Here is a 16,270-nt window from a genome sequence, read left to right on the forward strand (position 1 = left end):
TTTACTTGCTGACTTTTCAGAAGACTCGTCTAAAGGTATGTTGTTAACAATTTTCTAATCTATATAATAAAAAAATGTTATTTTATATAATATTCACTTTTTTGTGGGAAAAAAAAGATCAATTGAATATTCATTTCATACATGATGTGATCATTTCTTTATGAAATTTATTATTTAAAAATACAGTATTTTCATCCTTTCGAAAATATCTATTTTTCTTTTTTAGTTTGTTTTGAAAATGATATTTCATTCGTCCTATTTTAGGTGACATTGTTTGACTTGACACAATATTTAAGAAAAAAAAAAGACTTTTGAAACATATATGATCTAAAACAAAATTTAGATATTTATATGACACTAAATCATTTCATTAAAGGTAAAAGGAGAATTTTATTTCTAAATATAGTACAATAACATTCTTTTTGAAACGAACTAAATAGAAAAGTGTACCACATAAAACGGAACTTAGGGAGTAGAAAAAAGAGGCTCCAAATAGAAAATGTACTACTGACTCAGGAAATACATTATATGAAATATTCCAACATCTCCAGTTAATTAGCCACTCAACCTCATGAATCGTTTTTCTCACTAAAATCTGGTTCAGCTGGTTTATGAAGCAGCAGAGGTAATTTGGGAGATGATTTGGTACCAGTTGTATTGTTGCGTCGCAAGGCGCATAGCATATTAGCTGCAAACCTTGATGCATATATGGCAGCTCCAATACTTGGTGCATTTGTGCTCTCTTTAGCTGATGTAGCCTGCAGTTTATCTTCTTCCTCTCTTAAGGATTTCTCGAGCTTATTCCTGCGGTGTCGACGCCATGCTACTTGTATAAAGCATGCAGCCCATGCCCTCCATTGTTGTGAGTAGTACCTGAAATAGCCAAGTACATCATGAGTTTTAGTTTTAATGTCAACCATCTACTCATTCATTGTCTGACGGAATCGAGATTACTATGGGAGATTTTTACCTAGTTTTTTTTTGGGTGATACTAGAGGTTATGGCCAGTTGGAGTTATGGAAGTAGGAGAAATCGTAGGGTGTGAAATTTGTGTTATTAGCTTTTATGTGGGTTGTTTGGAAGGAACGAAGTAGGAGAGCTTTTGAGGGAGTATAGAAGATTGAATGTTGTTTGTAGAAAAACATATATATTTAGGCTTTCTACTTTTTGGTATACTACTTGTATACGAGCATGTTTTGCTTGCTCGAACATCAATATATTATCAGTTTATCAAAATACCTCCCAAAACTTACACCATTTTGTTGTCTGAAGCAAATTGAAGCTTGTAATGAAATGGAACAAGGCCTTAAAAAAACTTACTTGAAAGTATGTTGAAGTTGCTTGCTATGCAGACGTGTAAATTGTGAGACGACAAACTTGAGGTCATCAGCAGTGAGGGCAAAAGCTTCTACATCAGATTTAGCCTTCACTGTTCTAGTCGAAACTGGAAGACTACTGGAGGAAGAATAAGGGGTTATAGCCCATGTCAAAAGCTCATTTCCACAGAAGTCACCAGCCTTGAGACGAACAGAGTTGAAAAAATCATTCTGTCCACCATTTGTGGGCATAGATGACACTTCACCTCTCATTAGAAAGTGCATTTCTTCTACTGGATCACCTTCTCGGATTATGTAGCTCCACGGCCTGAATTGTGCTGGTTTCAGTCTATCACACAACACATGCAGTGATTGTTCGTCCATTTTCTCAAATACGGGAACCTGCATTATATACCAAACCAATGCAAAATTTAGTGCTTGTGGTAGGAAATATAGAAGTAGAATACTTTGTTTTAGAGAATGCTCAAGTTGTATTAGGCTACTTAAGGTCATTTGAGATAATTACAATCATCAACTATGTCTATATTTATACTACTCAAAATATAAAACCAAAGGTCTTGTACAAATAACTAGATACATGTATAACAATTTACTAGATACATGCATTACAAACTCCTAGACTTCTTGAAGAACTAAGAGACAATATTGAAAGACTAAACATCAAGGTGTGAATGCATTAATTCCAACATGCTTGTTTGGAAGCATCATTATATAAATGACTTAAGTGTGTCATTCAGATAAAATAGTTATTCCGATTGAGCTGCTCCGGTATAAGGAGCAATTATGGATCATCAACACACCTTCTAAGAAGAAGTAGGAAGGGGTACACCTTTCTTTCTTATGACTTAAGCACGAGAGATTTGTTCCAGTTTTGTCGAATGAGATATTTCACCAAGGAAATGGCGCCTGACCAGGCTGTGGAAACAGCCTCTTGCAAAAATGCAGGGTAAGGTTGTGTAAAATAGACCCTTGCGTTCCGGCTCTTCCGCTATCCCTGCATAGCGGGAGCTTTGGTGCATTGGACATCCCTTTGTTGCAAGAGTTGATGTGGTTCCCTACTAGTTTGGGCTTGATGTATAGTTTATTGATTGATTGATTGAAAATACTTCATGTGGTTTGATAAGGTTTCATTCAGATTTAATACTCCCTCTGTTCCATTTTATATGACTCTCTTTTTTAGTATATTCCAGAAAAGAATGATGCATCTCTATATTTCGGAACTCTTTTACTACAAACTTTCCATTTTACCTTAATGACATGCTCATAGCCATAAAAATGTGATGACATGTTTAGGACTAAAAGTTCTATGGGTACTTTTCGAATATGCCAAAAGTTACTTGCTCTTTCTTAAACTCCATGTTTAGTCAAACGTCATCATATAAATGAAATGGAGGGAGCAACATCCTTTGATTGCTCAAGGTTCATATTTCTTTACCAGATAAAACACCATTTTGACACAACAACATGATGAAGTTGGACAGGGATGGTTATAAATGTGATCGATAAGTACTTACTCTTTTGAGCAAAGGGCAACAGAGATGTCGCTTTAAATTTCTCCTCAAGTCTCTAGGAAAACTTTGAATGAATGGAAGTTCCTCACTTCCGTTGGTTTGTTGCCATTTGAACAGTTCATATAGTCTGACTTGCTGTCTCAGATTGTCAGGAAGAATGCGATGAGACATCCACTGTTCTACATTACGCTGCCTTGTTCTCATCTCTTCTACTCTAACCAGGTCAAATTGCAAGAATTTCTGTTTCAGAAAACACAACACAAAATTACTCTAACGAGTTCCAACTTTAAGTGTTGTTTTGTGATAGCTTAAACTTAAAGAGGAAAAGAATGGAACTCAATGTTTATCAAGGCCATGCAGTTCTAAAGTTTTCTCTCTCAACCTATATTGCTCAGACTCTCCAAATTAAATGCAGCAGTACCCGTATCGGGTCCTCCAAAAATGATCCGATATTTTTGTAGAGTCCGGAGCAACATAGTTGAACATTGTTTGATAAAGGGGGAGTGTGCTAACCTGAATATTGCCAATAATCAAGGAAAACAAGAAAATCCCCATAATTGAGATGCAGATGGCGAAGATAATATCTCCATCGAAGGTGCTTGTCTTAAGGTTTTGGCCAAGAGAACTGAAACATGTAAGAAGAAATTTTAGCTTTTAACACAATCCAAAGAGAGAGTTACAGAATTATGGAAGTTACTCAACATGTAGAATTTGGTCATACATTCTTGAGAAATCATCAAAATTGTATAGCAACTTGTAAAAACTACATCAATCTGACAGTTGATAGTAGAAGAATTTATCTAGTCATGGTATGAAAGGACCACTAATGATGAGTAAAAACAATATATATAATGACTTAACGCCTCAATATTTAACGACAGGCCAGACGCAATAGAGTAACCACTTGTGAGGAGGTTCCTCACTGTAAGGGGCACAGGTGATCAATAGCCATCTCAAGGCACATCATGACCTACAGTTGGCTAGATTCCGTTACTTCAATGGAATCCAAATGTAATATATTGTTACAATAAGAAAAGTGAACACACCTTAAGTTTCTCAGGCCCCACCAAAAGCAATACAAGAGTTTGGTCCGGAATTTTCTTTTTTCCACAACCTGAAACTGAAGAGCATCGAGTGCGATTCCAAAATCAATGAGAAAATTCAGAGAGAAAAACTGTAAACTGTATATTTCATATTTATGGAAAAACTTTCTTACAAAGATGAATGTGTATCTATATATATATAAGTATAGAAGCTTCTAGACTCTAGACTACTCATCTAACAAACTCTAACAACTTAACTAACTAATCAGAAAACAGTTACAAATAGGAATACTAACTAACTGTCGATTTAATATCTTCAATATCCCCCCTCAAGCTAGATGTATTGAAAACATTCAAAACACCTAGTTTGCTTAACAAAAAATCATGTTGAGACCTTCCTAACGCCTTGGTCAGTAGATCTGCTTGTTGATCTCGTGTGTTGATGTAGCAGGTTTTGATTAGGCCTCCTTGAATTTTTTCCCTAATGAAATGACAATCAATTTCAATATGCTTTGTTCTCTCATGAAAAACAGGATTTGCAGCAATTTGTAGAGCAGTTTTGCTGTCACAGTATATAGTTGTAGGTGCATCCAACTTCATTCCAATCTCTTTGAACAAATTTGTCATCCACACTACCTCAGCAGTCAGGGTGGCTAGGCTCCTGTATTCTGCTTCTGCAGAACTGCGAGACACAGTGTTTTGTTTCTTAGATTTCCAAGCTATCAGCGACTTCCCATACTTCAACAGATAACCAGTAACAGACCGTCTTGTACTAGGACATGCAGCCCAGTCTGCATCACAGAATCCTGTAAGTTGTGGCTGTTTATCAGAACTCATCAGCAATCCTAAACCTGGTGCCATCTTAATGTATTTAACAACCTTCAAGGCTGCATTCCAATGAGATGACTTTGGCTTTTGCATAAACTGACTTAAACTTTGCACAGAAAAAGCTATGTCAGGCCTAGTATTAGTGAGATACAACAGCTTACCAATTAGCCTTTGATACCTGCTCACATCATCAAATAACTCATCACTATTATCTTCAGAAAAATCTGCACTAGTAAGCTTCATATTACATTCTAAAGGTGTAGTTGAAGGTCTAGATCCTGCTAACCCAACCTCAGATATCAATTCTAAAGCATACTTCCGTTGGTTCATTATAATACCTTGTGTAGATCGACAAAATTCAATCCCAAGGAAATATTTTAACTCCCCCAAATCCTTGATCTTGAAATGATGATGAAGTACCTGTTTAGTGTCTTGAATTAACTTGGGATCATTGCCTGTAATCAACAAGTCATCTACATAAACAAGTACAATCACCAATCCTGTCCCTTTCCTTTTAGTAAACAAAGAATAGTCTAGATGACTTTGTGTATATCCGGATTGAGACAAGGCTTCAGTGAGCTTGGCATTCCATTGTCTTGAGGCCTGTTTCAAGCCATATAATGACTTGACAAGTTTGCAAACCTGTTTCTGCCCTTTGCAACCAACTTATCCCTTTCCTTTACCACCAAATCCTTTGGGTAACTCCATATATACTTCCTCAAAAAGATCTCCTTGCAAAAACGCATTGAAGACATCTATTTGATATATTATCCAATTTTCAGTAGATGCTACAGCAATGACTGCCCTTACTGTCACCATTTTCACTACAGGTGAAAATGTTTCGTAATAGTCTATTCCTTCAGTCTGGCTGTACCCCTTTGCCACTAGCCTGGCCTTGAATCTGTCAACTTCCCCATTTGCCTTGTATTTAATTTTGAAGACCCATTTGCAACCTATGGCCTTCTTCCCTGGTGGTAATTGCATCACTGTCCAAGTATCATTATCCTCTAGTGCATTAATTTCCTGTCTCATGGCCTGCACCCATCTGTCATCCTTAACAGCCTCTTCATAACTTCTAGGCTCAGTTTCTGTGGACATTTCAGTCAGGTAGGCTTGGTATGAAGGAGATAAGTGGGAATATGTTACATAGTTGGCAAGTGAATAAGGATGTGAAGAATCAATCACCTGTGTGACATAATCCTTTAGCCAAACAGGTGGATGAGAAGATCTGGTAGAAGTCCGAGGTCCTACATCAGGCATAACCTCAGGGATTAACTGTGTATTAATTTCTGCATCATCATCATCAGGTACAACATCACTGTTAGCTTTACTACTATCTTGTTGTTGTGGATCATTCCTTAGCTGGTTGGGATCACATAACACAGGATCTTGTACAACTGCTCTGAATGTGTCATGTTTTTCAATGTCGTCAAAAAGAAGTTGTTGGCTTGCAAAAATTGGCATATGTTGATCTTTAAGATTGCTGAATGGAAAAATAGACTCCTTAAAAACAACATCTCTACTGATTATGAATTTCTTCAGACTTAAATTGTATAGAATATATCCCTTCTGAGTGACAGAATACCCCATCACAACACATGCATCAGCTCTAGGATTAAACTTGTCATTCTTAACAAGCTTAGTTGCATAGCACAAACATCCAATGGTTCTCAAGTGATGAAGTTGTGGCTTTACTTGATGAAATACTTCATATGGTGACTGCTTATGCAGTACCTCAGTGGGCATTCTATTTATCAGGTACACTGCTGCCAAAACACATTCACCCCAATACTTAATAGGAATGGACCCCTGAAATCTAAGAGCTCTTGCCACCTCTAGGATATGTCTATGTTTCCTTTCGACCACTCCATTTTGTTGTGGTGTATGAGGACAACTACTCTCATGAATAATTCCGAAAGATGTAAACAGTGTGCAACAATCTTTATTGAAAAATTCAGTGCCATTGTCTGATCTCACTTTCTTAACCTATCTATTAAACTGATTTTTGACCAAAGCAAGAAAAGACTTCAAAACACCAAACACATCACTTTTAAACCTCAACATGTATAACCATACCATTCTTGAATGATCATCCACAATGGTTTAAGAAATATCTAAAACCATTATGTGTAGGAGTTCTATATGGCCCCCATACATCAAGATGAACGAGATCAAAAACATTTTCAGTTCTAGAAGTACTTATTGGAAATGGAATTCTAGTTTGTTTAGCCAAAGGGCAAACTGAACAATTATCACAGATTGTAGTATCCTGATTTACTAAACACAAGAGCTTCAAAGTCTTGAAAGAGGGATGCCCCATCCTGTTGTGCCACAACATGCATTCTGAATCTCTTGTCTTTGTCATTAATATCTTGTCTGTGCTGGCAGCTATCTTTGTATATGAGAAATTACTGGGAAAGTAGTATAAACCATCTTTCTCTTTACCAATCCCCTTCACCTCTCCATTGAAGAGGTCCTGAAAGATACAACACGCAGGGAAAAAATGCACAGAACAATTTAGTTGTCTGGTCAACTTTGAGACTGAGAGTAGATCATATTTGAAGTCAGGAACTACTAGAACATTCTCCAACACATCATCTGATGATATCTTACAATTTCCTGAATGAGTAACTGATGTAGTTTGGCCATTAGGTAAGTATACCTTTCTTCCTACATTCTTATTAGAGTTACTAACACTGTCTAACATCTCAATCTTAGAAGTCATGTGACATGTGGCTCCTGAATCAACTATCCATTTATTGCTGTTACTAATTCTGTTCTGTTCAGCATTAGCATTTACTATATCCATATAACTAACAACAAGGTCATTGGAATTGGGATTACCTGCCATATTGGCCACTTCTGCATACTCTTCTTCTTCTTCAGCAAGCAGCTGCATTATCTTCTGATACTGAGTTGGAGTATAAGATTGTCTCATAGCTAAAGCCTGCAAATTAGTTCTAACAGAATGAAGATTATTTGAACTCTGCATTCCAAAAGAACCTACAGATTTGTCCCCAAATGCATCATGCTTTAAATCTTCAGCACCATTTTCAATTTGTACATTGTTTGCAATGTTTTTTCCTTTGTTCCCATTCATTCCTCTGGCAGGATTTGTAGCTCCATATTCTTCATGTCCTGATTTCTTCTTAAACTTCCAGTCATCAGGGTAGCCAATGAGTTTGAAACATATGTCTCGAGTATGACCATGCATTTTACAATGATCACAGAATAAGTTCCAATTAACTTTCTTCTTTGCATAGTAACCCCCTCTACCAGTGTTTGATTCACCCCTATTTCCATCATTACGTGTGTTTCTAGAGTTGAAATTACCTCTTCCTGCGTATAAAGCTGTAGCCTCACCCATATGATTACCTGTGTGCATTTCTGAAGTACTTCTTTGGCTTTCATCAGCCAGTATCATTGCATATGCCTTACTCACACTTGGTAATGGGTTCATCATCAAGATCTGGCTACGTGCATGACTGTATACTTCATTCAGCCCCATTAAAAAAGCAAACAGACGCAAGTATCTCATGTGATCTACATATACTCTAGATTTATCGCAACTACAAGATGGAGGAGGAACAAGAACATCGAATTCATCCCACATTAACCGTATCTTAGTAAAATAAGCTGAAACATTTGAATTACCTTGGTGAATTGTACAGATCTCTCTATGAAGTTGATAGATCCTCGATCCATCGACCTTATCAAATCGTTCCTTCAGATCTGCCCACACTGTTTCTGCATCTGAAGCATAAACGATCCCACTCAATAGCTCTTTTGAGACTGTATTCATGATCCACGCAAGCACGAAGGCATTGCACCTTTCCCATTGTTCCTCCAATTCAGGTGCATAATCAGTTCGTCGACATGTCCCAAGCACGAACCCCAATTTGCTCTTTGCTCTGAGGTTAATCACCATGGATCTGCTCCATAACGCATAGTTCTCTGCTCCAGTTAACTGAACTGTAGTCAATACACAGCCAGGCGTATCTGAAGGATGAAGATATAGAGGATGGTTTCTCCTTGATTCAACTAACGCCAAAGTATCTGGCTCAACAACAACAGACGTACCAACAGTAGCAGGCGCATCATTCTCGTTCACCATTGCTCAAAGTAGAAGATCGATCTTCTTTGTTAATGGAAGACCCAGAATCAATTTCGCTTCTTGAACCAAACAATTATTGATTCAAGGCTCTGATACCATGAGAAAATTCAGAGAGAAAAACTGTAAACTATATATTTCATATTTATGGAAAAACTTTCTTACAAAGATGAATGTGTATCTATATATATATAAGTATAGAAGCTTCTAGACTCTAGACTACTCATCTAACAAACTCTAACAACTTAACTAACTAATCAGAAAACAGTTACAAATAGGAATACTAACTAACTGTCGATTTAATATCTTCAATAAAATTCATTTGGATCTTTTATATCTTCTTGTTGCAGGAGAGGGCAAGAAGAATTCAGTAAAAATGTATTTCCATTCATTTTTCCTCCACAATGTAAGTAGTCTGACAAACAGTTGGGGATCTTGTTACACGCATTACGCCAGCATGCACCTTGCCGTTCTATTGAGAACAGATACCAAAAGGCTCCAGTTACCTGAAATCACACATTTAATTTGCACCTATTTAAGAGGATTTTTGTTCAAGAATGAAATGTCTATATCCCTGACTAGTTAATGGTCAAAGAAACATTTGACTTATCGCTTTTTTTCGGGGAGTTTCACACCCCAACTATCAGTAGTTCCCTTTTCCTACCTAAACTATCATTATCTACTCAACTAGGTGTGTTTTAATACATTGATCGTGATAGTTCAGGTAGGAAAGGGAACAACTGATAGTGAGGTGTCGAAACTCGCGAAAAAGTAATAGTTTCGGTGTGTGTTTTATCATTATCTCCATCTTTTATGTAATGTTGATTCATCTATTTGTTGAAAGGGAACTTACATTACTGCACCACATGAAGAGGAAAAGGTAAAAAACAACTCCACCCCATGTACTTCTACTAAAGAAGCCTGTAGTCCTTTCTACTTCTTTGTACAATGGAATAATTCTTAAAAGTCTTGGAGCATATTGAGCAAAAACTACAATCTTCAACATTTCTGTTGTCGCCAGAGAAATGGGGCCATTCATGTTGGGAGCGATAATCAATATCACAATCTGCACAAAAACAAGGTTATATCATACTCTCTTACGTTAAGAGAATGCTAAAAAATTAAAACACAAGCTTTTGAGGACACGAACCTGTGGGAGTGGAAGGACTGCTATAACGTCAATGCTGAAATAAGATAACAAAATATCGCTTGGCTATAGCAGAGGAATCGTCAATCAATGTGTTTCCATAAACTCGAGAATAAGGAGCAATGACAGCAGTACGAAATTTCAAGATAATGTGAATTATAGAGAAAATATCAGTGATAGAATGCAGAACGCAAGCAGTGTTCTTTAACTTCTTGTCCAAATCTAGGCACTTATTTTTGTTATCAATGACAGGAATGTAGAGGAACAATGGATCAAGTGACACAGCAAATGCACAAACCAATATACATACTTTGTTCCATTTCTGAAGAATCCGACTGTGAGGATTAAGAACAATCTTGTTTGATGCAACCGATGGTTTTCTGACATGAAATGGCCTAATATTCGATGAACTTTTATGGTCAATGCTGAAGGATGATTGTTCCGACTTCCAGTCCTCAAACCTAAGTATATTTAAAACCATCAAAAGGTTATCAAGTTAAAGTCTAAGATTCTTTCTGTTCTTCAATTCCTGTTGAGGTTCTATATTGTTTTTTTCATTGATTAATTTACTATTTAGAGTTAATAATACATAAACATGTCATCTAAACTTCAGCTTGCATCTGTGCCCTCCAACTTTGGATGTGGTAAGCATTTGAACTTGTATAAAGTTGAACAAGTAGACACACATGTCCGACGTGACATAATACATGTAGGACTGCAAATTGTTATGTAGGATGCCACGTATAACGTTATATACATGTTTAAGTGTCTACTTGTGCAGACCCAAAGTTGGAGGATATAAATGTCAGTTGAGTCTAAGTTAAAGGGCATTTTTCTGTATTATGCCAATTCAAATTATATCATCAAATTTATGTAAGCTTCTGCTAATGGAGCTTTTCTTGGTATAGGAAGCTGATTGTACTAACCTTACATATTTGTCCTGCTTGGGATTCATCATATTGAGCTTCTGTCCTATTGGATTCTCAGTAACTAGCTTACATTAACTACAAAAACAAATATAAGGTGTTCAAATGAGGAGCCTTAAATGCAAAAGCCAATAGTTCAAGTACCCCAACTTGTTCGGAACTAAGGCATAGTAATAGTTGTTGTTGTTGTTGTTGTAATTACAGTTCAAGTACTAGAAAAATGAAAAATTATTGAACTCAATCCCTTCTACCAAAAAGTCAAGGGAAATTTGTGCTTAATGCAACATGAACTTTCGAAATCAGAATATATATAGCAGTTTCAAGTGTTGGGATCGAAATAACCAGATGTTAGTCGGAGCTAATCTTGAAGATACAGAGATATTATAAATTAACATGGTTTAGGCAATTGACCTACATATGAGCAATTCACTAGTAAAAAAAAGATCAGAATACGAAAAATATTGAAAAAAATAGTTCTCTATGTTATTAAGTGAGAAGGAAGATTCCTCAATTAATAGAAGTACAATTTTTTTCGTCCAAGAAAAGGATTGGCCAAATATGAAAGAGACACCTTCAACTAGAACGAATCCAAATATGGTAAGAAAATCAGGATAAACATCGATCTAACATCAAGAACTACTGATATAAAAAGTAAAAAATAAAAAATTACAATAACTTAAAAGGAGAAAGTGAGAAACTTACATGGTCAAGTGAACATAATTTGCAGCTAAATTACATGGGCATTGAATAATGAAGTGAAGTTTAGGACAAGTAGTATGTATATGTGTGTTCATTTTTTCTGTTTAAGAAAGTTCCTGGAGATTGCTATGAAAAAGCAGCCTATTAATTTAATGGGAAGGAAGACACAAGTCACAAGTCAATGCAGAGTCTATATGGAGTCGCCTTTGTTCTTATTTTACGCACTCCTAACTCTTTTTGTTTCACTATGATAATTTAACAAAAAATAACTATATAGTATTTTTATGTAAAAACTATCTGACTCACACGGATTAAATTACTATCTACACTTCTACAAAATTTCTCCCAAACTTCATTAATGGATGACTCTCAACAAAATTCAGGTTACTACTCTTTCAATGCTAAGAACAAATTTTAATTCCTAAACTTAAACCTTTCCCATTATTAGATGTGCCATGAAAATTACTATCTTTTCCCATTATTAGATGTACTTTGACTTGCTGACTTTCTTTTTCAAAAGAGTCGTCTAAGGTATATTGTATTCTAATATAATATTCACTTTTTTTGTTGGAAAAAAAGAATTATGATAATGATCATTTCTTTATGAAATTTATTTTTGTTTAAATATAGTATAGTATTTTGTCAGCTACTATCAATATTATATTTCTTTGAGCTTTAAATTATGGACTTTTGAATTCTTGAAATACAAAGAAATAGACATTAGCATTTGGGCCAATTGGAGATGATTGACAACACTTTTGGATCAAAATTTCTAAATTCATCATTATTGAATAAATTTTGAATATGAATTCATCATTATCAATTTATTTATTTTGTCATATCACATTTTTATGATAAATTTGGTTGATTGATTTTATAAGAAAAAATCATAAGTGGAGTGATCTTATTCTCTCCTTCGTGACACTATATCTTTCCTGCAATGATTCATGATTGTGTTATGCCATGATTAGGAGTTTGGGGTTGGTTCGAACCAGTGGCGGAGTCAGAATTTTCAACAAGGGGTTCAAAATCTGAAGAAATAGGCACACGAAGTAGCCGAAGGGGGTTCGACATCTACTATATATATGCCTAAAAAATTATTTTAACAATATAAAAATAATATAATTTTCTGCCGAAGGGGGCTCGGATGAACCCCTAAAGATAAGGTGGCTCCGCCACTAGTTCGAACACACAACACTAGTGTGGAAACCATTTATTCCACGAACTCTTCCTTCCTACTAAGCCATCAATTAATTTTAATAGGGATTCACATATACATATATATATATATATATATATGTACATAGTCGGAGCAAATCTTGAAGGACGATAAACAATACAATACAAAGATATAATAAATCAACATGGTTTGAACAATTCACTAGTAAAAAGAGATCAGAATACGAAATCCGACACTACAACAAATATGATATATAGCTACGAAATTATTAGCCACGACATCAAATTCGTCACTAATTGTTCGCTTTTAGTGACAAAATTTACTTTTCGTGCTTAAATATATGAGACACATACTTTTAGTGACAAAACAAAAAAACCGTAGCAAAGTTTCATCTACTAAAATTTCCCACCAAAAAATTAATTGGTGCCATTTGTTAAGTAGTGTTAGTCACGAATTTAAAGTTATCGGTGACACATTATTTCGTCACTAATAATGTATCTAATTCATGACAAATTATTTTTTGTCTTAAAATTTATTAATCTTTGGTCACAAAAAAAAATCATCTAAAAAAATATGTTGTTACAATATGCTAAATACAATTTTTTTTGCTACAATTGTTCATAATTACAAGTGACAACTTACAAAAAGAATAATATAAGTGCTTCATAAGAAATAGACAGAGTCCTTTCGTTAATTGGCGAGGGAAAATATTAAAACCAACGAATTCGGTCCATTTTGTAAAAATGAAAAAGTTCAATTCATGAATTTTCTTAATTACACAATTATGCATCATTTCAAAAATACAATCCAAGTTATAAGTATCGTGAGTGGGGTACGATTCTGCCACTAGATCACTAATATTTGTTGGTTTAACACTTTTGTTTTTTATTTGATACACGCAACACTTTTAGTGACAAAATGATAGATTTAATCACAAAATTATTAGCCTTTTTTATAATAATAAATTTGTCCCTAATTAATACATTTAATAACAAAATAATTTTTGGTATATAAAATATAGTCATTAGTGACGAAATTAGATTTTGTTCAACTACGAAATACATATAACTTTAGAGACAATTGATGTCATCCCTGATTGAACTAAATAATTAGCAACGATATAATTTCGTCGGTAGTAATAACCTTTTTAGTGACAAACATACTATTATCTACAAAAAATATACTTTTTACGACAAATGAATTTGTCACAAATGTTTAAGCATTTGGAGATGATTTTCTTTTTGTAGTTAATATAATACTTTTAGCGACGAAGCACTAAATCGTCTTTGTATACTTTTAGAGACACACATTTAGTGACGACTGAGTGACAAATTATTTTTCGTCTCACAAGAATTTTAGTGACGAAATATGATTTATAAATGACGAAATTATTTGTCCCTGATACTCGAATTTGTTGTAGTGCGAGAAAAAGATTAGCTAATTATGAAAGAGATACCACTTATGACAAGTGTTTTGCTCTTCCTTCAAGTAAAACGAATCCAAATATGATAAGAAAACCAAAACAAATACCGAACATCAACAACTCATATAAGAGGAACTAAAACCAAACTATAGGAAAAGAATAAAAAAGAAGTTTGAACCTTGAGAAATTAACTTAAGCATAGAGAAACTTACATGGTGAAATGAACATAATTTGGAGATAACTTACATGGGCATTGAATAATGAAGTGAAGTTTAGTAGAAGTAATTTGTATATGTGTGTTCAATTTTTTCTGTATAAGAAAGTTCCTAGATATTGCTATGAAAAGGCAGTCGTCTTATTGAGTTAATAGGAAGGAGGACTTGGTCTTTTTTTTTCCAGGAAACTGCAAAGACTTAGGTGGGAGAAAAGTCACAAGTCAATGAACACATCTAGCAAAGATATTATTTCTTCAGCCACCAATGGATGTGGTGCAGTGAATGAGGTTACTTCATCCTTAATTAAAAGGTCTTGAGTTCAAGTTTTAATTAAGTATGAAAACATCCTCAAAAGGGCTCGAGTTCAATTTTGGTGATTTTTCCAAAACTCAATTCTTTGATTCGGTGTTCGATGTAATGGTCTCGATATTTCGGTATACCAAAGAACCGAAAGTACTTTTTATTTTAAAAAAGTATATATACATATATAGGGGTTTCCTTATCCAAAAGCCAAAGTGTAACAAGCATTTAAACCATTCATAAACAAATCAATATTTTTAAGTATTACTTAACATGGTTTTACTTTTTTAAGTATCTTATACTTTGATATGGGGTCTCTTTTTATTTTTTCATTTGCACTGAAAAATCGTTTTATAAACGTACCAAGCCAAATCAAATCGAAGTTGAAAATATTGGATCGAACCGAACTAATTTAATTCGGTGTTTGATATACACTTTTTCAAAAACAAAATTTGATAAAACTGAACAGAAAAACCGCACGCCCATCCCAACTTGGAAGGGTGGCTTTTTTTTTTACATCCTTCTCTTTGTTGTTTAATAAAAAATGGGGTTTTATATATGGGGCCTTTTTGCAAATTTTAAAATGTTGGGGCTCTTTCAAGAATAGCTTTTAGATAATTATTTACACTAAGCATCAAAAGTGTCCCTCTTACTTAATAATTAAATGAAATAATTATGATCCTAAATACTTCGACCAATTAATTTACAAAATACATAAATTATGTATAAACTAGGTAAATTACTCGTGCTTCGCACGTGATTGAACTCTTTTATTAAGCTTACATATGATTATTTAGTAATATCAGTATTTTCGATACATACTCTACATTGTCAATAACATTTTATCTTAAGGCAAAGCATTCCTCCGAAATCTCAAAGTCCTATATTAATAACATAAACATAAACTAATTACTATAAAAAAAATATACCAGGATTTGTAACAATAGAATGAAACATAAAGGAAAAAATTGAGCCCAGTGAATGCACAGTGTCCCCTTAAGGAAATTATTCCCCTCTAGTACCCAAGGTTTAAAGGAATGGATCCTCTCAAGATAGAATGATTCTATTCACCAGGGTATTGATACAAATACAATGGTGTAGTAAGTCACTCGACAGGAGCAAAGTACACGAATATTTATTTGTGCAGAAGAAGAAGAAAAAGAAGTTCAGACTTTTCGTTGTTTTAAAATGAGAGGAAATCCCTCTATTTATAGACAACAAAGCGTAGCGTCAACAAATATTTATTGTGCTTTATTGGAAAGATCACAACTCTTTGGAAAAGTTACAACCCTTCGGAAAGGTAATAACCCTTCAGAAAGGTAACAACATTTCATAAAAGTCACAACTTTTCATAAAAGTCGCAACTCTTCATAAAAGTCACAACTCTTCGTAAAAGTCACAACTTTTCGTAAAAGTCACAACTTTTTGTAAAATTCACAACTTTTCATTAAAGTTGCAATGCTTCATAAAAGTCACAACTTTTCATAGAAGTCACAACGTTTCATGAAAGGGAAGGCTAGTTTTGGAAATAAATAAATTAAAAGGGAATC

General features: G+C 34.5%; 1 pseudogene; it reads right to left on the reverse strand.

Moving 5' to 3' along the window:
* Positions 1-473: 473 nt before the first annotated feature.
* Positions 474-11,091, reverse strand: LOC102603604 (cyclic nucleotide-gated ion channel 1-like; annotated as a pseudogene).
* Between the last annotated feature and the right edge of the window lie 5,179 nt (positions 11,092-16,270).

The sequence above is a fragment of the Solanum tuberosum genome, unplaced genomic scaffold (assembly GCF_000226075.1).
Source record: "Solanum tuberosum cultivar DM 1-3 516 R44 unplaced genomic scaffold, SolTub_3.0 scf00069, whole genome shotgun sequence".
NCBI classification, from domain to species: Eukaryota; Viridiplantae; Streptophyta; class Magnoliopsida; order Solanales; family Solanaceae; genus Solanum; species Solanum tuberosum.